Here is a 27141-nt window from a genome sequence, read left to right on the forward strand (position 1 = left end):
TTCTTGCAGGGGTGGTTGAGGCAGGGCCTGGGTGGAAATTTGGAGGAACTTGATAAACGTACGTGGTTATAATCGACAGCTGCACTGAAGGTTTGGGCAGGAACTTACTGGAAGTTTCTGTGATCTTGTGCATGCTGTGTTATGCTAGGTGCACAGTAAAGAATAAACACACAGACAGTGGTGGAAAGGAACTTGATACACTTACTTGAGTGCTGCACACAAGTGCAACTTTCAGGTACTTGTGCTTAACATGAGTATTTATGTTTAATGCTACTTATGGCTTTACTATATTTACTATATAGGAAATATTCTATCTTTTACTCCACTATTTTGAAAGCTTTTGAAAACTGTGACTAGTTACCTTACAAAGTAGAAGTTAAAACATATGATAAGTTTAAAAAATATGATGCATTGTTAAGATTAAAGGTATTTTCGGGATCTTTTGAAGTGGTAGTGTATGAGGTAGGTATCGAAAGTGTAAATGTATTTTAGCCACCTGAAAAAAATTCCACCTAAAAGATTTAAAATTTATTTAGTGCTATGTTATTTTGTTGTTATGTTGTTATGTTATGTATGTAACATAACATAACTATGTTATGTTATTTTATTAAAGACTATTTTTCAGCTTTTTGCATTTTTTTTAAAAGGGCAAATTAAGCATGAAAGGGGGAGAGAGCGGATGACATGCGGCAGAGAGCCACAGGCTGGACTTGAACCAGCTGCCGCTGCAGCACGGAAAGCCGCTGTACATGGGGCGCCCGCTCTACCAGGTGACCGACTGGGTGCTCCAGAATATTTATACTGCTTTACCTTACCATTAGTCACTGATTTCTGTCAGAGAGAGAGGTAAAATGGTGAAAATACTCCAAATATGGCGTACACTTTTTAAGGTGGCTAAAATATGTCAACAGCAGTAAATTGCTTAGCTTCTTCAGACTGAGTACAACAACTGCCATGTACTGTAAGTAACACACTGTCTATGGAGTATCATGAAATATTAAAAATGACTTACAAGTTAACACATCAATAATCAAAATAATTAAATAACTCATAATACAACACTAAAAAGGAGCCATTCTGCATCAAAGTACTTGTACTGCATTCATTTTGCTGGTGATGCTTACTTAGTTTTATCTTTAATACATTTTTAATGCCAAGACTTTTACCTGTAACAGAGTAGGGGTCGACCGATATTGGTTTTTCAGGGCCGATACCGATCAACAGTAATCAGTATCTGTATTGGCCGATTATCTGTCAAAACTTGTAACAGATTGTTTCTTACACTGTGGCATTACTTATTTTGCTTGAGCTCTGAATTCCTTTTTCATTACTACATTCGGGGGAATATACACACTACTGCACGTATACACACAAGCATAACTTCAATCACTTTTATGTAAACTACCAAAAAAATCGAAAAAAAAGGAGCCTCAAGTCTGGGCTGCCATGTTAACTTATTAACAGACGTCAAAGACCTGCAGTCATCTGTGAGCGTGCATTTGTACTGCTTCATACTCCTCGTAGATAAACGAAAACAAAGAGACCGCGGGATTAGAAAAAACGAACATGAATCAGGTGAGAGTCAGGTGAAGCTGTCTGCAAACGAGGGGTTCTCAAACCTGATAAAACAAAACAAAGCTCTCAAACTTTTTGCATGCATATGTGCTGGGTAGCACTTTGCACGCACCCCCTCCATTCCTTCACTCCCTGCACTCATTTCACTCGCCGCGGCACACAGGGGCCGGGCTGCACATCTGGGACACGTTAAATGGAGCTGCCTTGTCTGCTCCGTTCTGGCTCGGCCTGTGTGGTTGGGTGGGGTGCGGTGGGAGTCACAGGTTTAAGATTCACTGCAGGTATCACCCACCCCCCCATCACAAACACACATACACACCACCTATACACACACGCAAATGTTGGGCCAAATCACACAAGAAACAGAGGTTAAGGGAGTGTGAGCATGTGTGCGTACATAAGGAGATTAACCTGTTTGCATGTGTGTGTGTGTGTGGGGGGGGGGCATCAAAGGAGGAAGAGGAGAGCGATGGAGCAGACAGGTCTTGCATTCCTCCAGCCTTTCAATCTCCAACCCCCCCAGAGAGAAAGTGCCGTTGGGGGGGGGGGGGTTCACCAAACTTCCTGCCTCCTTCTCTCTCTTTCTCTCTTGAATACAACCAACTACTGCTTCTGGTTTTAATCCAGCTGCCTCTCTGCTGATCATATGCATGTTTCCAACCAAGAAAACACATGCTGTTGATTTTAGCTCCACCAAGTCTCCATCACCATCTGGCCCACAGGTACCCGGGCTCTGCCTCACTAACCCACGTGAAGATGTAAATATAAGTCAGTGTGGGATACTGAAGTTAATGGAAATCTTTGACTTTTTTCTCAAGAAGAGATATCCTGAGCAATAATAGGGCTCCCACAGATCCTTAAAAAGTCTTAAAAGGTATTGGGATTAATAAATCTGAAAAATGATTCTTTAAAATGCTCAGACATGGGAAAAAAGATTTTATGATTTTTTTTGACAATACATTGTAAAATTTCAAAATAACTAGTAACATACTGTGTTTTTTTCCTTCTTTTTATTATTATTATTGTTGTGAATATTATTATTCACAACAATAATAATAATAATTTTTTTTAAATATATAAAACTTGAAAAAATAACTCACATGTGAATGTCACTAAAAATGTCATGTTTTATGTTACAATAAACACTTGGCCAAAATTGTCCCTTTAACTAATAACTGATATCAGTTCATGTTTTCTTTTTAAATCAATTTGGTTGTTGTAAAATTGGTCTTAAATTTCATTCTGAGTGGCATTAAAAAAAATCTTAGCTCTAACCTGATGCCTTAGGCTGTAGGAAGTCTGTGTAAGTGGTGGATAGCTTTTTCATTTCAAAGAGAACAACATTAAAACACTCCTGCAGCCATATGACAAATAATATATATTTCATGGGCATTTTGGCAAAGACGGGATCAGGGAAATAGATTCTGGCAGTGCTCCGGTGTCACAAGTCCCAGCAGCAGCCTTGGAGTTGTGTCCTTGCCACCTGTCTGGCCTTCTGTTTGTGAGATAAGTCATTAAGTTGGTGTGTGTGTGTGTGTGTGTGTGTGTGTGTGTGAGAGAGTGAGAAAGAGAGAGAGAGAGAAAAAGCACTAGACTTAAGGCTTACACAGACAAGAAAATGACCCTAAACTATGAGGAAACACAGGATACTGTTTCCTGATATCAAATCTTTCCTTTACGTGTTCACCATCTCGAACACAGTTCAGTTCCTCTCCCACACTCACAAACCAAAACAAAAGCTCAGCAGCCTTCAGCCTCGTCGACCATCAAACAATGTTTAATGAGCCCCCCGGCTGAAAAGATTTGCTTTCAATTGGGTTTGCTTCACGTTGCTTAATGAAGAGAGCAACGTTTATGAGTCCTGTGTGGATATTATGCATGTGGGCTCACTTCAGGAGTGGGAGGAGGGGAATATGGTTCATTTGCTACAGCTTGTTGAGATAGTTTTACAGTTAAGAAAGTGAATAAAACTCATCCAGCGCTGCAGTTGTGTTTGAAATTATTCATGTTATTTAAATAAAGGCAAACAGGTTTGGTGAATTGTCGTAAAAAGTGGCCACACTAGCAGCGAGAGCTAAAATAATAAATAATAAAATTGACATAAAGTGTATGAATGAATGGCCGGAAGAACAGGAGAGTGTTTATACAAATACAAGTCTATTAATAAAAGGAGAAATCAGCCCCAAAATTAGCAAGAAATTAGTAAAAAGTACAAGAAATTACTTTAAAGCTGAAAAAAACCCCACAGAACGATAAAAAATCCAGTGACCTGAAAAAGTTCTTGAAAAATGTACAATGACTCAAACAAATTTTAAATATGTAATTCTGATACTTACTAATATAGTTTTTTCCTAACTTTGTTTTGACATTTTTTTTCTCAAGACATTTTTCCCTAGCTTTTTAAAAATGATTTTAAAATCCTCACAGTGGCTCCATACGTTTCTAAGATTTTAGGACGTTTCTAGAATTTTTAATGTCTTTAGGATCTTAGAACCTTTCTAGGATTTTAGGGTGTTTAGAATTCTATTACGTTCCTAGAATTTTAGGAGGTTTCTAGGATTTCAGAACATTTCTAGGATTTTGGGAGATTGATAGTATTTTAGAGCATTTCTACAAATTCAGGACGTTAGGGGCTTAGCTAGGACCTCTGCCCCCTTTTTTGATAAACAAGTTCTATTATGATGCTGTTTTACACACTCTTGTACCTTATGCATACTTAAAGTATAAAAACAGTTCTCAGTGTGAATCCCTCTATTTTTTACTGACTTACAAAATACTTGGAAGGCCATCCCACACCCTGTTGGGGACCACATTTGGTCCATGGGCCGTAAGTTGACTATCACTGGTCTAGAGGTCTTCACAGTTCAAAATGCAGTTACAAGAGACCAGACCTGGTAAAATTTGGTTTGATCTCACTTCAAAACCACAAGTGAACTCAGGATGACCTTTACTTCTATCCCAGTTTGTGACCTTTACTTCTATCCCAGTTTGTAACCTCCACCTTCACTGTCCACTGTTCCACTTTTGGGAACTGATGCGAGTCACTTTCTAATCTTTTATCGGCTGCAGGTGACAGACAACAAGCAGAGTAGGAGGATTATGGTCTGTCTGGCTCTTTCTCTCGTTGTCACTAGCACACACAGTGCAGACAGGACAAGGAATGCCAGAGCATGTGACATTCAAGCAGACAGATAAGAAAATGAGGCAGCCACGCATGTGAACACACATGCCGTCTTGAAAACGGACGTCCCATCATTCAGCCTCGGAGCCAGTTATGATTTGTTGTAAACCGCCGGCTTAGGGGGAAAACAGAGCGACTGAGAAAAAGTGAGATTGTCTGTCTCACAGAAGACACCTCGCTGAGAAGGTCTTCCAACAACCCACAGGAAAAGTGATCCTCTGTTATGAAGCGGCCTCTGGAGACATTCATCTCATTCACACTGTGGGCAAGAAAAATAATCCATCACGCTACAACTTGACTTATAAGTGGCCAGAGAAAATGTTGTCTCCTATGCTGAATGAGGTCATTTTTTATCCTTATCTAAGCAGACAAATGCACACACACACACACACACACACACACACACACACACACACACACACACACACACACACACACACCTCTTCTATTGGGAAGCTTTGGTGGTCAAGTGTTTTGCAACAAATCAATATGATAGTATTAGCTGAATATGGGCTTCCTGTTCATTTTTTTGTCATCATTCTTAATCCTTTGAAGGGGATTCAGCATGAGATTCCCACTGGTATGTGACGGACCCCGCCATTAACACGAGCACCCTCAATGACCTCTATTCAGCCATGAACATGGGTCAGTGAGAAGCCCCTTCTTGGCCTCCAGGTGAGGGGCCCCCATTCTCCGGGTGTGATTGGGTAAATCCTCTGCAAGCTCGTACAGGCCTCCGTCCCATCGTCCTCCCCTGCACCTGAAACAGCCTCTCTTACACAACCACACAGCATAACACAACACTTCCTGTGTGTGTGGTGACACATATCCTTGGTTCTTCCTGCTCCATGCTTTGCTCCACCAACTCCATTTGTGGTTTACTTCATCTAGTCTCTTTGGCCAAAACACTCTCTCACCACACACACACACACACACACACACACACACACACACACAATGTCAAAACTGTCTGTGGGAGTATTTCCACATGAGCTGTCAGTGTCCATTGTTTCAGCGAGTCTCTGGGACACAATTCATATCGGGACAAGAGTCAGGGCTCATTCCTCCCCTCCTCCATTCTTTTCCTTCCTCTCCCATCCTGAACTGCTGAGTTGGCCTGATTCAAACACCAACTCGTGGCCCACATGTCTGTGAGGGTGGGGGGTGGTGGGGGGCATCATCTTCTCACGGTGCGTCGGTCTATTGCTGCCTGTGAGTCACTTCAGGAGCTCATAAGATGGTAAATTTCACAGACGGACAAGGCTTTGGGTTAAATATTAGTTTGGGGAATTTCATTAAAGTTTGATGTTTTCATGCTGAATGCATCAATGCTGCCGTCATCCGAAAGACACAAACAGAAAGCCCCAGTACACCTTAAAGTGACTATGAGTTAAAGCCAACAGGGGGTGTCGCTGAGGAACGTTACAGTTTCATAACAGTTTTTACAGTATTTATAATATATATTTAGTAGAAACATCTTATACACTGTATAAGACAAAAAGCACAATTTTCAAGCTCTTACTTGAAGGTCTGTCATGATAATCAACTTAATGTACGATATATGGACATGGCCTCCGTCACACTGACCTGGACAGCAGGGCTTCTCCAACCATTATTAGAGTCTGATGCAGCAATTCTCCACTTTTGGAGTTACAGAAAAACCGTCCTAAAAATCTATCGTTTAACACACAAACAACTTCATCCTCCACTCTGCAAACCACCCAGCTCCCAGGCTGCATAACCTTGGCAGCACAGCGACCGGATTATGGAGGTAACTGCGGTGTTCCCAAAGTTTCGCTGAGCTTGTCTATTAGTCGCATGAGGCATTACTTGGTTTTGTTTTTGTTGGCCAAATTTTGTCACAAAACTGAGTCATTTTGCGCTCTTCTTGTAAAGATACTACACTTTTCTCTGTACTTTCTTGAATACTACCTATTAGATAATTACATAAAAAAAAAACATGTTCCCATGTCTGAAAATTACTAAGAATTAAAAGCACAAAGCTCTTTGAAAGGGTGCACTTGCATTATAATGCTATTACTATAACATTATAATAGCTTTTGCTATTGAAAAAAGCAATATCATCTCAATTATTTCCCAGAACAACATATTGTCTGACAAAAGTAGTTCAGGCATTCAGGACAGGCCTTCTCATTTGGTGAGCTGACCCTGAACCAGAGATACGCTGATGGGACAAAACGCAGCTGCAAAATAAACTTTTGAATCTAATCACTTAGATAAAACATCACAGTCAAATAATAAACAGCCAAATAGTAACTGCAGAAACACTACAAAGATAAATCAATAGCAGCATCGACAATCCATAGATAAAGGACGCGTGCGTGGGTCCTCTGAGTGATTTGCTTTGATGTTAAATGAAGTTTGCAATGGCTTCTGTTAGCTCTGGTGATTTGTGATAGCCAATCATAACAACTTCTGGCTCCATTCTAGCCAATCAAATCACTGCGGTGCATGTAGTGGCTGAACAATTGCCAGAATGGTGAGGCAGCATGACAGCTTGTCTCATTGTTTTAGCCTCATGACCTATATATGGCTTTACTCTTGTCATTTAGCCAGATACAACTGTTCTCTCAATTCCCTGAGCGCTCTACAACTCCACATAAATCAAATGTGCCACAACAGACATGCAAAGCAAGTCAAATATTCTGAAAAAAATAAAAAAAAAATAAAATAAAATGAAAAACTTAAGTTAGTTTCCCATAAAAAACAAACACCATCCATTGGCGGTAAAAAGTAATGGTTAAATCAATTTTAAAAGCCAGCTGCCATCAGATAAAGAGACAAATTACTCTAAAATACAGCCCAATTTCTTCATTAAGAAAAACCCAACAAAAACAACAAAATGGCTTCCTATTCCGACAGTGTGGCTAGGCCACAAGGGAATACCAGAGGAGTAAACAACTCTAAAGAAACGGCCACCTCCCTCTCAGCAGACCGGATCAGATCATTTCTAGGAAAAAAAACACACAATGCAGTATCTACTAAATGCTACACATAAACACGCTTTGCTGAAGGCATGGTGGTGCGTCCAGCATCGACACGCAGCATTTTATATAATCATGTTGCTGAATGTTACACACATGTACTTCATGCACACATGGCCTATAATTATTCTCCCCACATTTAGGGATCCAGTGATTCCAACGACCAAAAACCAAGAAACACACAAAAATGTGAAAAACATATACCTTGACTGGGACAGAAACACTAGTGTCCACACAGGCCAAATGACACCAGAGTTCATGGAGTGCACTTGTGCTGCTCATACAGTCATGTTTGCAGAGGCTTTCATGTTGAGTGGATTTAGTTCTGGATGGTTTTTGCTTCAGGAACTGTGAACTTCTGACCAGGGTCACCAAACGGGGAAAATAAATAACATCACATGATTGGTTTAAAGGGTGAGGAGAGTGTGTGTGTGTGTGTGTGTGTGTGTGTGTGTGTGTGTGTGTGTTTGCAATGTACAGTACATATGTGCCTGCCATGTGCATCAGTAGCAGTATGCACATCAACATCCTTAAATTACAAAACAAGGAGACTGATAAATGTACCTTTTTTATTAACTAACCCACAGACAAGGTACCAGCAGTTAGCATGAGCCGGTCGTTGCAGCCAAGACTGTGTTAACCCCGGGTTAGCTGGGTGGTTCTGAAGCCAACCTTGCCAGTGGTGAGTGTGTTTGCTGCGGGTGACTTGTGGAGAAGCAAAGTCAGTCCCTCCTTTGTAATTATGGACTCCCAAAATAACCCTTTGCAGAGGCAATGCTAGGTTGATGTTGATGCTAGATGTACATGTACTTCTCACAGCTCAGCTTACTTAGGCCATAAAGCTTTTTTTGTTTTCAGACCAGAAACTGTAGTGTTTATGAACGGTTTTAAAAGGATCATTAAAAGGTCCAGCGTGTTATTGGGATTTAGGGGAATATATTGGCAGAAACTGAACTTCTTTCAGTTTCTGCCAATATGCAACTTTTGTATTATTCCAGTTTTTGATTTTGTGTACCTCAGTGCAATTTTTTGGACACTTAGTTGCAAATTTTTCTGCTTCATATGCTTCATTGATGGTATTTATTTTTATTTTTTGGGGGTTGCTGTTTCTTTGCATTTCTTGCATTTATATGGGATCAATCTTACAAAGCACTTTGTAACTTTGTTTCAAAAAAAGCTTTATGAATGAAGTTTATTATTATTATGTTTCTTGTTGGCCAAGGCAATTAGCAGCCCCCCCATGAGCATTGGGAAAACACTGATTTTTTAACGTGAGACTGCTTCATTAAGAGTTTTTTCCGGGTTTAAAATCACCATGTCCGTTTGTTGCAGAGAGGAAGAGACCAGTGGGGATACTTTAGCTTCCGATGAAAACCTTGTGAACGTCTGGGGGTTAAATTATCAGAGAATAAAGGTGAGCACACATTAGCAGGTGCTGGGCAAGAGGCCTATCTCTTACATGCCAAACAGCGCCGGAGAAAAACTGATTTTATAACGTGAAAATTCTCTATTCAGAAACTTCGCCACTTAAGGAATTCTAACCCGGAGAAGATTCAGCTGGTTGCAATCTGGTTGCAAAACTCACCACCAGATGCCACTAAATCCGCCTAAATCTTACAAACTGCTCCTTTATAGCGAAACAGATCCAAAAGTTACTTAAAGATTTCAAACTGTATCCCAGGTAGACACACTGAGTCCTATATACAGTACATGAGTCAGTGACAATCACACTCTTTTCATGCCAGCCTCAATGCTTTGATAATGGGGGATAAACTCGGATTTCCTCAAAGGACACAAATCCTTTGCTCAAGCTTGCACTTGTGTTCATTACATTTGTACGTGTGACTTGGTGTGAGTGTTTCAGCGCTACACACAGAGCATGCCTGGCCTTGTCCTCCAGTAGAACTGTAATTAAGGAGGAACTGCAGTGAGCAGTCTCACAGCGAGTCGTCTCTGCACAAAACCAGCTACTCCTCCCTCAAAAACCCACTAACATCCACCCAGTGTCCATATCCCCCGCTCTCTCTAACCCCAAATCTTCACCCTCTTCCCTCAGTTTGCTCATGGCTGGGTTCTAAACTTGGCCTGGGAATTTTCCACTGCATACTCTTATTCAACCACTTTCTGCAATATCTTTGCGCTTTTTGAGGGGAAATCCATCCTTGCATTTTCGTATATCATTGACCTTTTTGATGCATTACGAGAGGCATTTTCTGTTTAATTGTTATTGTTGTCAAGTTAACAACATCCTGTATTTCCCAGAATTAGGTTCAACCACTCCAAAAGGATACGCGCAGACACTGATGTATGCGAGCTATCAACTCGAAGAATAATTGTATAACGATAAAATGGTTTTCTGTTTTCCAATTATTTCTAGATGAAAAAAGGTGTACTTCTGTAGTTGGGAGGATGATTTAAAGGTTATTTCAATGATTTTAAGTAAAAGTTAGATATTTTGGGGTTTATTTTTCTTTCTTGATTTGAGTTAGATGAGTAGACTGATACCACTCTTAATCGATGTGCGCTAAATATGAAGCCAGGGCTAACGAATGGTCGGCTTAACACAAAGACTTGAAATGCAAGGGGACAACTAGCTTTGCTCTGTCCAAAAAACACCTACCAACACCTCTGAAACTCACTAATTTACAGCTTATATTTTGTTTGTTTAGAGCATATAAAAGCAAATTGTGTTAACACTTTCTTCTTAGTTTGAAATTGTTGTTACGCTAAGGCTGCTGGCCTTAGAGATCGAATCACCATCAAGTCACGCTAACAACAATCCCTTCCACATCGCCATAACTGCCAACTGATTTGAACGGCAGAGATATGTGAATTCTGCAAATTGTGGTGTGACCTTTCGGCCGTGCTTATTTTATATGCGTGTTGCTTTGTTAGTGTCTTTGATAAACCCCAAAACAAAAAGAAAGTCAATATAGATTGATGCTATATTTGGAATATTTTCATCAATTTACCTAACATACTCATCAGTCAAGGCAGCAGCAGACCAGCAACTCCCCTGTTCTGCGAAGTAAAAATGCAGTTTTTTTGTTTTGTTTTGTTTTTGGCAGTGGAGTCTGTTGGCTTTGAGTCAACAGCTTCAGTTCCTGTCGAAAAGGGCTTTCTGACATCACGGTAAGGTGGTGAAAATATTCTAAGAATTGTGTACACATAAACTGATATTAATTGTTTTAGGTGGGCCTTTTTTGACGCAGGGATTTTCTACCTGGAAGTTATGGCAAACAAACGCTGTGATTCGATCTATAAACGGACAGAATTAATACTGGTATCAACGTTCTTATCCAGCTGTTGGCCAGAGACCAAATAATGTCATGTAAAATCCTACTGCATAGATAAACAGATGTGCTAATAAATGATTTATTCTTTAAGTTAAGACAGGGGAAATTCCCAAACAATCCCTGCCCCCTTATGCTAAAGATAGCATACAAACAACGCCATAAACAAAGAACAAAAGCCAACACAGTTGGATATTCAGTCACACATGTCACAGAATCTCTTTCAGCTTTCAAGCCATACACCAATGAAAAGAAATAAGGCACGGGAGTATTTCAGGCTTGTTTTCCTCTCTTTGAAGGTTCATGCTGCTGAGGAGTGGCCTAGTCGCGGCGGTGGCTTAGGAAGTTGTTTGTTTGTCCCTGAAGGACCGGCTATATTCATCACATCTAGCATGCAATTTCCAAAAACCCGGTGTCTCTCTGAGCTTATTTAGATGCAGGATGAGGTCAATTTCAAGTGAGCCACTGAGTTTTTGAGAATCCGAGTAGTCATAACAGAAAGCCTGTTGAGGTGTGATAGCATTCGGGAATTGAGAGCAGCTGTGTGTATCGTTCGCTTTTAACCAATATGAGGGGCTGCAAATAGACCGCATCCTTCAGGAAATTTGCAAGTCAAACATTTGAGCGGTTTTGTTGGAAGGATACATTTTCTATGTACTTTTTCGACAATTTATGACCACGCAAAACCAAAAAGAGAACACAGTGGACTCCGGGTTTGAAAAATGTAAAAATAAACCCATGAAATGCTCGTCAAATGTGACAAACACACGATAGGAGGAGTGCCCCGACTGAGACACTCCTGTCCCACAATGTCTGGAAACTTCATTGTGGGGGAGTGGGGACGCAGTTCAAAGCGAGGTCGTAAACCGAAATGAAAGCAGGGACTTAGGAAACACAAACACCAATATAGTTCTGCCAAACACAACAGCCCTTACAAGTTTAATTAAAACAGTGGACCTCTCCTCCCACGCCTCAACAACAGAGAGAGGGGCTGAAGATGTACGTCAGCTGGGATATGGGATGCATATAAACATGTGCATGTGGTACACTCTTAAGAATAAAGATGCTAACTAGAACAACATTTATTTCTATGGCTTGTCCCAGTAGCAAAAACCTTTTTGGTTCCTGGTAGAACAGTCTATCAAGGCTCTGTCTTGAACCCTTTCAGAGGGCTCTACCAAGAACCAAACGTAAAGGATTATACCTAGAACCGTCTGAAACATCCCACCCTGAACCTCTTGTGTTATCCTTTTCCATCAACATAAACCCAGTTCTGTTCTAGTTCCCAAACATAATTTTGGACCATTTTAAGCATTTCGACCTGAAATAACTTGGTTCAGAAACCAAAAGGTTGGTGCTCAGCTGGCGCCGAAGAATAGCAGCGTGAAGAGCTCTCATTAAAAGTTGATCAAAACAGAACAAAAGTTTGCAGATAATCAATGTAATCTGAAAATTTGCAATTACTGATTGTTATGTAACACAGTCCGTTGATGACATATCCTTGATCACAGTGGTTCTGGGCAGAACAGGTGGAAATGTGGGCTGGTTCGCTAAACAGCACCAAGGTTTCAGGGATCCCGAACAGAACCAGTTAAAGAACCGGAGCTAATTTGGTGGAAAAGGGAATATAGAGAACTCTTCTAGAATAAGCATGGCTGGTATCATGCTATGACCAGGGTATTTAGAAATCTCAACAGAGTGATTTTCAATACCGTCCAAAATACGGACCCTCATTAAATTCATCTAGGAGAGGTTGTAAGTTTGTTTTGCATGCAGTGCGCATCACATGCCCCGAAGGGTTACGCCCGGGCCACACTATGCATGAGCAATGTGTGTTCACATTGGCAGTGTTTGTTGTTGCGGCGCTGGTGCAGAGCTACTGTTATAACTGCTGTATTTTCCCAATTAAAAGCGCATACTCGACTCATTTAGAAGCCATACAAGCTCCTGCGTTGTCAACAACACGCTATTGCAAATATTTCTAAGTAAAATGCCTTATTTGAACAACTAAAGGGATTCTGTCAACAGAGACGTTGTCAGAGAGCTTTTATTTTGAAACCGAAACAGGATAGGTTGAGTAGAACAAATATATCTGCATTTCCTCATATCTGTGACAGATTAAGACATTGAAACTGTATTAAAAGGTGGTATAGTGTCAATATGATCATCAAGAGATCATTTTCACTGTCTATTTTTGCTGACAACTGCATGCATCATGCGGAGGAAAATAAATCAGCCAAACTCCGTTTATCTAGATGTGCTGCAGCTAAACAGCAGCTGAGCCACACACTGATAACATCATACAATGTACTATATCCTGGTGAAATTCCAGGAAGATATGAAGGTGTGAAAAAAACTGATATCACCCAAGCTTATTTAACACCCATGCTTTGAACTCTTTCTTTCAAAAAGGTTCTCTGGAAAAAAAGGGGAAAGGGTTTTTAATTGAACCTTTAGTCTTACAAAGAACCATTAAAGATCGCTTTCTCCTCTTTCTTCTTAAAAAAAGGATTATTTGGAAGCCTTTTTTCCCCATGAGTGTTGTAAGAGTGCAATAATGTGTACATCTTCTGCTTTGTTACAGTTAAAGCAAAAGACTTCTGGGGCACAAATAAAATGATTCTTTTCACAAACAAATTATCCAAGCACAAATTAGATGTAATGGAGCCAAGTGTGTGCATGCTTGTATCTGGCTGAATGTTTAGCATGGGTGTGGATTTGTGTTTGTCTCTTATTGTGCCAGCTGACATGATTTACCGCTTCATGCAAGCTGGTCTGCAGTCAGAGGCACAAAGAGAGGCAGCTCCCCGTCGGACATGGCTGCTGCTTCTCTGTCCGGCTCCTGGCAGGCACCAGCCATCTCCATCACACTTTAACTATGGCTGGCATTGTCTGAAGACACGCAGAGAAAAGGCCACACACGGGTTTTATGGAGAAGCCCACACACATTACCTAAAAGGTTTTACGGCACTGAAACTTTTCCCACTACAGAGACGGGGATTTATTTGGTATGGCGCAGAGATGCACTGTGACACGTGCACACAGCGAGTGGGGGAAAAAAAAAATTCTGACAAGGCCTTGAACACCTCACTTACTGAGATGTGTTCAAAGGCAGTGGATTTTCCCTTGCTGCTGCCCTCTGAATGTGACCCAGATGTGTCATCAAAGTATCTGTGTGAAGCTTAAACAAAGCTCTAATAAAAGGCTTTTTGTCTCACACGGTACATGACATTTGCCTGTACCACCTCAGCCTGCACGGGCTTCCCCTCTTCTCCAGAAAATTTCTGCTGGCTCTGATTGCAACACAAGGATAACAGCCAAGACCGCAGGATGGAGGTGGACTCAACCTGCCCAGTCCTCCCTCCTTCCTTCCTACTCCCTGCCTGTCTGTCTGTCTTTCTTACTGTCAGGCTGACTCCCCACTGTCTGCCGTGGTTTTCTCCCCCTTTGCCCTTGACAACTGAGTCATGCCTGAGCTCTAATGGGAAAAGAATGAGGATCGGTTCGAGCGGCTACCTAAGGCAGCATTCTTGAACGTGGACCAAGATGATCAGACGCACTGTTTTGCTGGCGTCGTATCTGACGGGAACTGCTCACTTTCACCACTGTGCTCAGAAAAAGGGAAAACACAGAGCAGTGGAGACGTAACAAAGAAAACTAAAACTAGGGTTGCAAATCACAAGCACTTCTCTTGATTGATTATTGGTGAAACAAACGATCGATTCATTGTTAATTGTAAAAACTATAGAAACTTTGTTCATTTCAAACAATACCAATTCAGTTTAATAAAAGCTCACTGCAACATATTGCAAATATTTTGACAGCACTGCATAGCCTGTCGATTGATCTTTCTAATTTCACATGTTCAATTAAATTCTTAAAGACCTATTAATCGATGGTCCGTTAGTTGTTATCATCCCTGACTAAAACATGAGAAAGAAAAAACAAGTTCGAGCTTCCAGTTTCCATTTTCATCTAAAAAATATTGCAATCGTAAATGATTTAATTTAGTTTATTTATGCTTGTTACGATTTATGTATTAGTTTTTATTTTCAAAGGGAAATAACAAAGTAGAACTATCGTGTTAAACAAGAGAAGTCAGTTATTTCAGAGTGGGCAGTGCTGTAAATTTATTTTAACGTTTCATTTCATTTGTTTATAATATTTACACAATATTTAATGTTTGAAGTGGAATAAACAAGGCAATACGACCCTGATTTAAACAGAAACAAATGTGTGCTGTCTGTCTCATCATTCTGACAAATCCATATGGTAGTCAGATGTTACAGGTCTCTAATTTTTTTCCCCTGAAGTTATTTTTGGGGGCTTTTATGGCTTTCATTCTATAGGACATCTAGAGAGATGATAGGAAATGGGCCACGAGACAGTGGGGATGACATGCAGCAAAGTGCCGCCGGTCGGACTCAAACTGTTGCGACAAGGATGCACAGCTTCTGAATATGGAGCGCACACTCTACCAACCGAGTCACCGGGCACCCCATATGACGTTAATTAATTACGCCGCAATTCATATCTTGCATCATATAGCTGTCTAGAAGCCTTTAATTGATCTTAAAATGCTCAAAAATATGTTCCCAGGACTCTCTTGCATTTTTCTATCATAATGTGGTCAAAACCATCACTTGAAACTCATGCCAGGAATTTTGTGAATGCTAGGTCAACTATATTTTTAAAAAAAAAAGAAAAAAAGAGGAATGAATTGTCAATTATTTATATTGCACAGCCAGACCGGAGTCAAATAAAAAATATATGATTCGGGGTTCAGCCCTAGCTTTAACTGACAGCTGCTGTCTTCTTTTCCTTCAAGGAGCAGTACAGTTGTTTCACAGCGATCCCTTTCACTCAGCCAGCTCCTCCGCTGTTTACCCTGAGGCTGCTGACTGGTACCAAGCACAAAGACGAGAAGTAGTGGCAGCCTCAACATAACAGGCCACACTCAAACTCACTCTTAATGACTCTGAAGTTCTGTAAAGAGAGTCACAAAGGCACAGAGAGGCAACGCAAAAAGGCCGTGCCTTTACACGACCAAAATAGATCTGCTGGAATGAGGAAAAGGATGCTTTCTGCCTATCGTGGTATGTGATTGTGTGGCTGGCATGCGAGTTTATAATCCACTGAAGAGCACACAAATTACAAAAAAAAAAAAGCACAAAGGACAAAATAGAAAAAGCTGCACATTGGCATGTATAAATATCTGAATTATCTATACTAATCAAGAGATCTATTCTGATCCGAGGACTAAATCAGCTTTGGGACGTCTGACTGGGATAAAGAGCCAACACTAATTACTAAGGAGGCTCTTCCTCTTGTATACACGGATCAAATGCAGTGAGGTCAGAGCTTGAACCTGCAGCTACCATGACTGAGCACTGGCATGTTGACACATCTGCTTCACAATCCCATCTAGTGTTGAGGGCATGTGCGCACACACGCGCACACACACACACACACACACACACACACACACACACACACACACACACACACACCACGTGTTCTCTGAAGCCCTTTGGCGATGGTGTGAGAGTGGCCAGATGTGCTGACAGTGTCCCCACAGTCAAACACAAAAGCACAGACTGAGAGAGGGACACAACAGAGACTGTTGCTCTACAAATATAATAGTTTCTACATGATCTCATATGGAGACGGTGAAAAATATATATAATAAAATATGTTAGTTACACATGCAGCAATCCTATACACTGGAGAGGTATTGGCACTGATACTGACTGGCAGATCCAGAATCAGGCTGCAATGCAACCAATCCAGTTTCTGTATAAGTGCCATCATAAAAATTCAGTTTTTCAATCATATTCACTCACTCAAGGCAGAACATCTACTCAAGTTTTTGGCAACGCCAAAATTCCTGGCCCGATGTAACCTCTCAGAAAAACCGCAGTGAGGTACACAGATAAATAGAGTTTGATTTTTGGAAAAAGACAGCACTGGCATGGGCATGGACACAGCTTTGTGGTAGTTTTGCCTTTTTTTTTATTTAGTGCTTTTGCGCCTCTTCATATTTTTTTATGTGTCTTTGTTATAATTTTGTATCTCTTTGAAGTAATTTCATGTTAGGGTTTTTGTAATTTTGTGTCTTTTTTGGACGCTTTGTGTCTGTAGTAATTTTGTGTCTCTAGTTGGTTGTTTTTCTGTTTTTGTAGTTATTCTGAGGTAATTTTATATCCTTTTTGGTCACCGTTTGTCTCTTTGTAGTTACTTTGTGTCGGTCAGAACCGGCTGAACTGGTGCACCCAACATACATTTGAAACAAAAGTGCTCCTGAAAATAAAACTTTTAAAAGAAGTTTTTAAAGCACATGATGAGCATTGAAGAAAGTTGATGTCTGCTTGCACTCATATTCTTTAATGAGAGGAAATGAGAGAAACCAGACAAAAACAAACAAAAGACCATCAGACGTCGACTCCATGTCAACATTTGGAGTGTAATCATTCCAGGCATTAGACTGTGACCATGACAACAGAGCTTCTGGTTCACGGACTTGAATTGTCTTAATTCTGTCTAATGCTATCTATTTGTTTATTATAAATCCATGATAATAAAATCATAAGCGGGTTGAGTGTGGCTGATGACTGGCTGCAGCTTCAGTGACTCCATAGTTGGAAAGGTAAGTCAGGTCTTGTTAGCTCAAGCCTTTACCTATCATACATATCAAAAAGCATCTTTGTATTATTGATCTTTGTATTTCATTATTGCAAAAACAATTTTATATTAGATCATTCGGATCATTCTCTTGTAACTTTTCACTAGTTTCTTGCTAATTTTTGAGTCATTTCTTGTTAAGTTGCTCATTGCCTTTTTCCCACATTTTTCAAAATCAGGCCAGTTTACTCAGGTTTTAAAGGATAATGTGTAAAGTGTTTAGTAAAGAGCAAGTAAAGTGTTTCTAATGATCTTGTATAATTATATGTTTGTTTTACAAAGTGCTTGTCTGTTTTTTAATTATGTTGTCTCCTGTGTCTGGTGGGCCGAAAACAAATTTTCATCCTGGTGAACAATAAAGATCTATTCTATTATATTCTGTTCTGTTCTATGCTATTCTTTTGCATGCTGTACAAAAATCACTTTAAACATAGGATAGGGTCAACTGAAATGTATATTTATTAAATATATTTGTTCTTTTAAAAAGCAAAATAAAAAAAGGTTACTCTGTACTTAGTAAGAATATTGATGTGACATCCAAACTGAGAGCTTGCGCACTCATGCCTACGCCTACTCTTTACAGACCTGATAGCCCAAAATACATTACCGTGACAAAAGTACTTTTTCCATGATGTAGAGAGAGAAAGCAAGTGAAGCAACCATGTTAACCTTTTCTTCACCAAAAATGAGCCAAGTCTGGATGTCAACAGTTTCCAATGAACAGACACAACTTCTCTGACTGATGACTAAACACACTGAAACATATTAGGAGCTTTTCACTCAAGCAATTTCCAAATGCTACATTCAATTCACCGTCAATAGTTCTAAGTGTAAATGACACGTCTCTTTTCACAGCCTGCCAGGCTTTGTTCTGCAAACAACACATCCCTGATTTCACTGATGCAAAAAGAAAAAGCACGCGAGCCAAGTGTGGAAAGTCAGCAAAGTGCAGACAGTCGGGGCAGCCGTAGAAACATAATAACATTAGCATTTATTTGATCTCCAAGCGAGTGTGCGATCCAAGTTGTTGCGAAACAGCACTGGTCTGGATGTCAGATTTAAACTGCCGGAGCTGCTGTTTTATTCTGCCATTTTTAAAAAAAGATTTTGCTGCGGTGCCACAGCTCGCTTTAGTCTGGCTGATGTTGGTATCTGGCCCTGTAGTTTTCACAGGTGTGGAGAGCGGTCAGGCTGCCGGAGCTGTAAAACCCTGATACTCAGCATGCTAGATATGAAGCTGCACAGACTCGACCTTGGCCTTCCTCATCTGCTCTATTTATTTAAACTCTTAGCCCTCTGCCAAACAGGGGTCTCTTCTCTTTGTTTAGAGTGTAGTCTGTGTGCAGGCCACTGGCACTGTCTACAAAAACAACCCCAATTTCCCCCAAAACTGAGCTTCCAAAAACAGGCTTGTGTTTTTTTTCTTGCAACAAGACCATTTTTGTCAACCATTAGTGTAATTACAGGTGAAAATCAAATTGACTTTAACACACATATCCTTACTTGAACTCTTCTTGTCCTCTACTATGCATAGACCATCATTACACCAGCCATTAGTGTGTTGTGGGAAATTAGTAGCTGTGCACCCACGCCTGCTAAGATTGTGTCAGACTTCAGCTCTAAAAGCCCTTTTAGCGCATTAACAACCTCCATTCACGGGTCACACTCCAAAAATAGATTTGTGGGAACAGATTAGATGTATTCCGTCCAATGTTTTCACTGGTATCAAGGATTATTTACATTATTTCTTTAATCTTTAAACAGTAGAAGACGCTGGTGAAATGTGGAAATTTACGAGCTCAGCAGCCGCTTTCCTGTCTGAAATATCTCTACCTAAAATCACTATGTAGGCAGTGTTCCCTCTCTCTTATCTAATTCTTAATTTGCATTATTTTGCACGAGAGGCAGAATATGAATGAACAGATAGGGCTTCCAGTAGTTTCCCTTGATAAATATACTACAACCTTTGACAAAACAGACGACCTGAGTATATTCAGTGTATGCCTCTGATCACAATGTGTTAGACCAGCAGGACAAAACACTTGGAACCAAAAGCATGAAAGAGGACACTTAAAGCTGAGTTGACAGACCATTTTACACTGCCTGTTCAAGGTTAAAAAAAAATATTGCAATGTTATGCTGCCTTGCCAATTTGTATAAAGGTAAGATCGTGATTTGGGGAGACAGAGTTATCCCCCTTTTAAGCCGGCTATGGAGGTAGTAACAGCAGCACCCAATCTATGTAAAAGAGACAGCTGGCAGGTCAGGATCATGGGCATGAAGGGTGTGATGTTTAGTTATGTGTGCAAGATAAGGAAAGGTGTTTTTTAGCTCGAAATGTCACTTTTTTTCCCAGAATAAAATCCTTTCAGGGGAGCTCCCTGGTATAGAGCTCCCTACAATAGAGTTAAAAAGCAGCAAGCAGCAGTTATCAGGCTGTAATGCAACCAATCCAGTAGCTAACTCACGGCGCCCGTAAATGTCTGCATATTGGTGAAAAACAATGAGATATGGGAGCTCCTTACCCTCTGAGCAGAGGACGAGATCAACCACCACATAACAGGGATGGTAAACGACAGTTATTGCCATGTTATGCCATTTTTATTGTTTATAAAGCGCTTCCACCTGTTTTATGTCACACTATAAGCAGATGCTGTTGTGCTAAATGTCATGCCCCTAACACCTCTTTTGCTTCTACAATGCCAGCATACTATCTAAAATTACACACTGGAGCTGCTATGGTTACATGCACACCAATATTCCCCTCTAAGTTTGCATAAGATCACAATCGGACTTTGATGTGGGTCATATAACCAGCATATTCCATTCCAATAATCTGAATAAAGCTGTTTTCTAAATTTAGCATTTAGCACAGCCAATGCAGGATATGCTTCTCCATTAGTTTTGGTTTTTAACCGCAGTTTGCAAGACATGGCCTCGGTTTACAGTCAGTGCCGTTTGTTAAGCTGGGGTAGAGATATGTGCAAATGAAAGTCCCACAACTCTGGTCAGAGGGAGAAATGCACCTGACTTATCAAGAGGTTTTTGGATATGCAAAATATCGCAGCACCAACCTCTTCAAGAAGGTGAAGGAAGGAGAGAAGGACCCTAATAAGTCTGCCACCGGTAGGAAGCTAAAAAAAAATGCAATTTTAATGCAAAGAGGCAAAATGACATGCTCCAGCTATTATACTTTTCCACATCTTGTGTGATAAACAACATGTTAGGACATGTTAATTGGAGTACACATGGCTGCATGCAAACAGGAGTGTTAGTGGAATGGTCATTTTCATTAGTCATGTTAACACTGTAGTTATTCTGTCTTTAAGGGTAAAAAACAGACTATTTCGTGCATGAAAACATGCTCGCTGTTCGGTTCTGTGTAAAAATCCAACGGCGACACAAAGATTGGACTTCATAGTGGCCCTAGAGCATGCTCTCGGTGTAAAAATGACTTATATGAGGGGAACTGTAGCTAGAATATTCTCTTTTCCTCTGTACGAACATGTAGAACCTCACATGACCCAATCTAACATCAATCATCAGTTGACTAAACCACTACAATCACACACACACATGTGACCAGACAGGGAGTCCACCTCCGTATACAGAGCTGGTTCACTCACTCTTCTGTGCTCACAGCTCTTTTGATGCGTCCCGTTTCTTCCCATCACTAGCTCGCCCCTCCCCCCTTCTGATTGTGCCGGCATGAGAAGTGTAGAAGTGTCCCAGTACAAAACTTCCCTCTGTGAAGTGACTCCCCTCCCCCCTCTGTCTACAAACTATTTTTCAGCACAGGTTTTGACATTGTTGGCTCCTCAGATCCCCTGATGTGAAGCTTGAAATTAAGCAGTCGAGGATGCAGAGGCAATGTTTTGTTTAAAAAGGATTTAATCTGAATTTGAAAACTACTGAAAGCACATCCAAGTCCATGACACGTCTTCTCTACATCTATTTTGTGTGTGTTAATCATTACATTAGAAAAAGACTTCCTAGTGATTATAGTTATGTAAACACTTTAACAGAAAGGCTTCTTTCTACTGTGGGCACAACCAGATTCAAGGCATTTTCTTTTTTATTTGAACAACTCCTCAATTTGCAATCTAACTGAGTGCACCCCACTCAAGTGAAATAGATCCAAATTTAAAAAATGTTGCAGTTCAATGCATCTACTAATAGAAAAAAAAGAGGAGCTAAACCAAGGCACTCTTCTGTTCATGTTTTGGCCAACGCAGGGACTTCATCAGGGCATGAACATGAGAGTGCAACATCTCTATCTAACCGAAGATGTAATTAGACAGAGGAACCCCAGCTGCTGGAGGAGCAGGCTCAGGCAAAAGGAGGCATCTGGTGAAATATCACATCAGACCTAATCACACTGCAAACCAGCATTAAACTCTGTGAACAGTTACAGGAGTGAATCTGCTAATAAACTGTAGTCCTTTAGAGAATCCTCTCATAAGAGGATTCTCTAAAGGATTCATTCTTTGACGTTAAAATCATTTTTAAGAAACAAATGCAAATTTCAAATGCTAGATTAGCTAAAATATTCTCAGCAAATAAATCTTAATTGTCCCAGATGCCACTGAGGCCCTGCCTCTTTGGGCCACATGTTTTGGGCAAGACAAAATGTTTGGTTTTTTTTTTTACTCCCTCTCACATGTGTGTGGTAAACCCTGTCAGTGCCATTTTCGACGTGACAAAAGGAGAGGAGAATTTATCTGCTCATCAGAGAACTGCTGTAATATTTTACTCTCCCATGGCCCGCCGTATCATGCTACTCATCTGGAAAACAACAAAGTCTCCTCTGTTTACATATAATGGAATCAGAGAGACGATGACCACTCTCACATTAAAAAAAGTGAAGATATTCAGTATGTGGGTCTCAGAAAACGTTTTACAAAACCTGGTCCCTCTTGATAAGATATGCAAGAATTTTGTCCTTTACTTGAACTAAACACCCTCTCAAAACAGCAAAACATCTTAGTGCCTTTCAACCACAAAAATTATAGCGCTAAGACTTTAAAGAAGAAAACTCACAGACGTGTCATTTTATGAACCCACATCTTGCACTCAGTTCTTTTTCCGTCTTTCTTGATTCGCTTGTTGGTTTGTTTGTTTGCATGCACAGAGTATTTAAGATACTGCGTTTGTCTACTGCTTGCTGCTTTAATGTACATGTATGTAAGTGAGCTGACCATGGAAGACGGGGCAGGTGAGAATGAGCAGGGGGTTCAGGGTGGAAGACGTCACCTGTAACTCCTGCAACTTTCCTCTAAATTGTACAACATAGATTTCTTAAAAAGAATTGTGAGTTACTCCAAAGCGTCAGTTTTAATCTTAAACATCACCTTTGTTATTCTTTAACTTCCGCTTGCGCTGACAAAAGACTATTGTGTATTGTTGGGAATAAACCACAAAGTGTTGGCTTCTGTTCTGCAGGTGAAGTCATCTTTAAACAAGCCGCCATCATCGCCCAGAGGGAGTAACAGGTATCATCAGATGGATTATTGCTGTGTTGCCACACAACTGCTGCACGTGCTCCAGTGATCTGACCAACAATGGTGATCTGAGCCCGGAAGGTGAGTGTCAGGTAGATAAAAGAGAGACGTCATAATACCTATTGTTACACGGACAAATGCACGCACACGGCCAGTCACAGAAATGCGTCGCTCCTCTCACACATAACGTTTACATTGCAGTGTAGAAAAATGCAGTTTTATATTTTTAACTACTGTATGTCTTTTACATTTAATGTTTTACACACTTTACATACTAAGCATATTATACATATTCTTATATTTTTAAATATTTACATACTACTGCTAATTGTTTAACTATTACTGTATTTTAATTCTATATTTTACATACTTTGTGCTGGTGCTTATTTCTACTAACTATAATTCTCTATGGTTGCCATCACAACAACTGTAACGAAACACAGTTTCCCCCCAGGGATCAATTAAGAATTTTTGATTCTGATTTCTGATTCTGGTCTTACTGAGAAAATTAAATACAAACATTCTCAGGTATATGTCAGTAGTTTGTTGGTTTTTTTTCAACTTCCTCTACAACTTTTTCCCCGCTCATATTCAAATTTGGAGACCCCTCCTCTCCTTGTTTTCCTTTAATTTCTCACCTTTTCTTTACACGTTTTATTCTATGTGGCATCTTATTTTGAAAAACAACAACAACAAAAAAAAAAACAGTATTACACATTGTAACAGTTTTTTAAAATGTAAGGTAAGGTGACTTTTCTGTGTTTCAGTGGAAATAAAGAGAAACATATAAACTTTATGGGCTGAGCTGTCAGGGGAGCAGCCCAATTAAAAGAGGTTTTTTTTTTCTCACAGCACTCACATGCATGTGAAAGACCCGTCCAGCTTAAATTACTACACAAAATGTCCCTTCTGTGGCTGAGGGGTGAGTCACAGTGTCTTTATGTGTGTCAACTCTTTCTTTTCATCTGGGGTGGTCTGCTGACAGAGACATAAGACACACGGTGGCACAACTAAATGACCTGTACTAACAGGCTGGTACTGACCGATACAGTCATTATCACACACACACATACACACACACACACTTTCTCGTGCATGTAGCATTCTGGGTGTGGGGCAGCTCTTCTGAGACATGAGGGTACTCACAGTAAAACACACACCTCTTTGTCTGGCGACTAACAATAGACTGCAGTGAGGCTCGAGATGCTCAGTCTGCTTCAGCATCAGTCACAACAGTGTGCATTCCCATAAACCGCATCACCATGTCAGCGTTGTGTTTTCACCACCACAACACTTCATTGCCCCTCCGTAAGAGCATCTGTCCTTTAACAAGGTTCAGTTCCTCTAGTGCTTTGTGGCGTTTTTGTATGAAGTATTCCAGAGAGTGGCAGAAATGGAAACTGGGACAGAAATGTGACAAAGGTAAAGACTAATAAGTACACAACTTAAGACACCTCTTGGGAAGACTTTCACTTAGAACCAATTTTATTCTGCAAAACGTGAAGCGTGCGTGAAGAAGGAAGCGTGCATCTATACGTGTACGAGAGGCTCGTGCTCGTAACAGTGCGACATGTAAACATCAATGCCGTCTTGGCAGTGGATGCACCCTCCCTTCTGTGAAATGGTTGTTGGGTGCAAAGAAAATAGTTCCTGCTCAAAACTGCTCACAACAAGGTCTGTGGATTATTTTGAGTAACAAGGTCATGATTTCTGGGAAAAACTTTAAGCAAACACAAGCCAAGAAGCATGTACTTGCATTATATTCAAGAGTAGGCAGATCCTTTTTTAGTTTGGGGTGAACTTTTATTGGGAACACCTGCATGCTACCTGGAGTAAGTTAAAACTGTCAAGTTACCATGTCTAGAAGATAAATGTTAGATATCTGCTTTTTTTTTGTCTTCAGTCTAGGATCATTTTTAAAAACTTGTAATAAGGGTTTTTTGTCGCACACAACGGCGAGTACAAATGATAACTTTAGCTGAAGTGAATAGCACAAGCAAACAGCTGCTCTTTTGAGAGTTTTTAAGTCCCAAGAAAATCTTATGAAATATTCATTTGTGCTTGAAAAGTTCACAGAATAATCCAAAAAGCTACTCTGTAATAAAAAAATGTAGCTAATTAACAATCTAAACTTTAATTTTCACATTTGACATCTTTGGCTGATGTCTTCCGAGCCGGTGTACGATGACTTCATTCTGCTGCGATCTCAACACAGTGAATCATTACAGGAGTCTGGTGGGGCCTCCTGAAGATCCAAACCTTATTTCTTACTGGAAATCTGCGACAAGATAACTCACCGTGCGGTAACCAGCTTTTGTTTTTGAACTACTGGACGACAATTAAAACAATACCCCGGAGCGTACATGTTCATTACACAACCGAGCGAGGGACATTCCAGGGAGGACTGAGGGTATGAATAGATGTGAATGGTTATAGATTCATTTGTATGCTGGCAGGCAGTCAAGGCCCACTCCAGACTTCGGATCAATGAGAGAGAGATGGAGAGGGAAACAGAGAGAGAGGGACTAGGACCGGTTCCCATTCAGGGTACCGTGGTGTTGTCTTTGAACAAATACACCCTCACATGCACGCACACACACAAATACACACACACGGAGGGAGCTCAGTAAGGAGTCTCTCTTTTCATGCAGATCTTTTGTCTCTTAGTAATGTCTGGTATGCCGGGATACAGGCTTTGCTCAATGACCTGATTTCTATGTGGCTGCCAAGGCACTGGCCTGTGTGCATGTGTGTGTGTGTATGTGTGTGTGTGTTCATCTGCCTGCGAGCCCTTCCTCTGGATAAGAAGCAGGACTTAGCCAGGCAGACAGGCACAGACTGAGACAGATCCAGCCAATAAGAGGGCAGGAAACACACACACAAAAAAAAAAAAACACACACACACACACACACACACACACACACACACACACACACACACACACACACACACACACACACACACAGCCTTGCATGAAGTAAACAAGAAGGCCTTGAGTTCCCAGAGCGGGAAAAGAGGCATAATTGGATGAGGAAATATTATGTGGGGAAACTCGATTCGAGTCAGCAAGATAATTGCAGCCCAAGATTCAGTTATTGCAAAAGATGATTGTTTTATAGATTTACCAGTTGAAAACTAATATCCATCCAGTGTTTGTTCAAACTAACAACCAGTTTTAAAGGTCCGGTGTGTAGGATTGAGGGGGATATACTTTCAGAAATTGAATACACTCAGTATGTTTTCTTTAGTGTATAATCACTTGAAAATGAGAATTGTTGGGTTTTAATTTTCTTAGAATGAACCCTTTAAATCTGCATAGGGACCGGGTCCCTGTCTACTGAGACCGCCATGTTTCGACAGCAGCCAAGAATGGATGAACCGAATACGTCTACTGGCTCTCGATAGGGTCATTCAGGTTTTTGCATCAGCCGCCATAGTTAGAAGCCCCTCTGTGACAAGACCATTGTCAGTGCTTTATTCACTGTTTTAACTGGTTTAAACCATTAAATCTGATTGTTTTGGAAAGGAGGAGACCTCATCAGATAATGTGGCTCCTGGTAAAAACCTCCTGAATATCTGGATCTTAAGATATATCAGAAACAAAGTGAGTGCACATTAGCAAGTCTCAAACATGCCAAACTTCATTTGAGAAACACTGATTTGTGATGTAAAACTGCTTTTTTTTCTCCAGTGTTTTTACTGGTTTGAATCACTGGGCACTTTGTTTATTCAGTTTTTACGGGGTCTCATACATACCCATTGCATAAAGTAGTGATCTAATTTGTATGCACTTATACTTTTAGTATGAATCCAACAATGAGACCTCTGCTTCGTTTTTTTATGTAGGAAGAGACCTCTGTGGATAATTTTGCTCCTGGTTAAAACCTCCTGATCAATGAACACT

The 27141-nt window shown here is 40.4% G+C and overlaps 1 protein-coding gene across 1 annotated transcript in view; it reads right to left on the bottom strand.

Annotated features, from left to right (window-relative positions):
• The window catches only part of pard6gb (par-6 family cell polarity regulator gamma b), a 47461-nt gene that overhangs the window by 12008 nt on the left and 8312 nt on the right, over positions 1–27141 (bottom strand). The gene's annotated exons all lie outside the window — the stretch shown is intronic.

Source organism: Plectropomus leopardus, chromosome 17 (genome assembly GCF_026936395.1).
Source record: "Plectropomus leopardus strain MGB_pleo_1.0 chromosome 17, ASM2693639v1, whole genome shotgun sequence".
In the NCBI taxonomy this organism is placed as follows: domain Eukaryota; kingdom Metazoa; phylum Chordata; class Actinopteri; order Perciformes; family Serranidae; genus Plectropomus; species Plectropomus leopardus.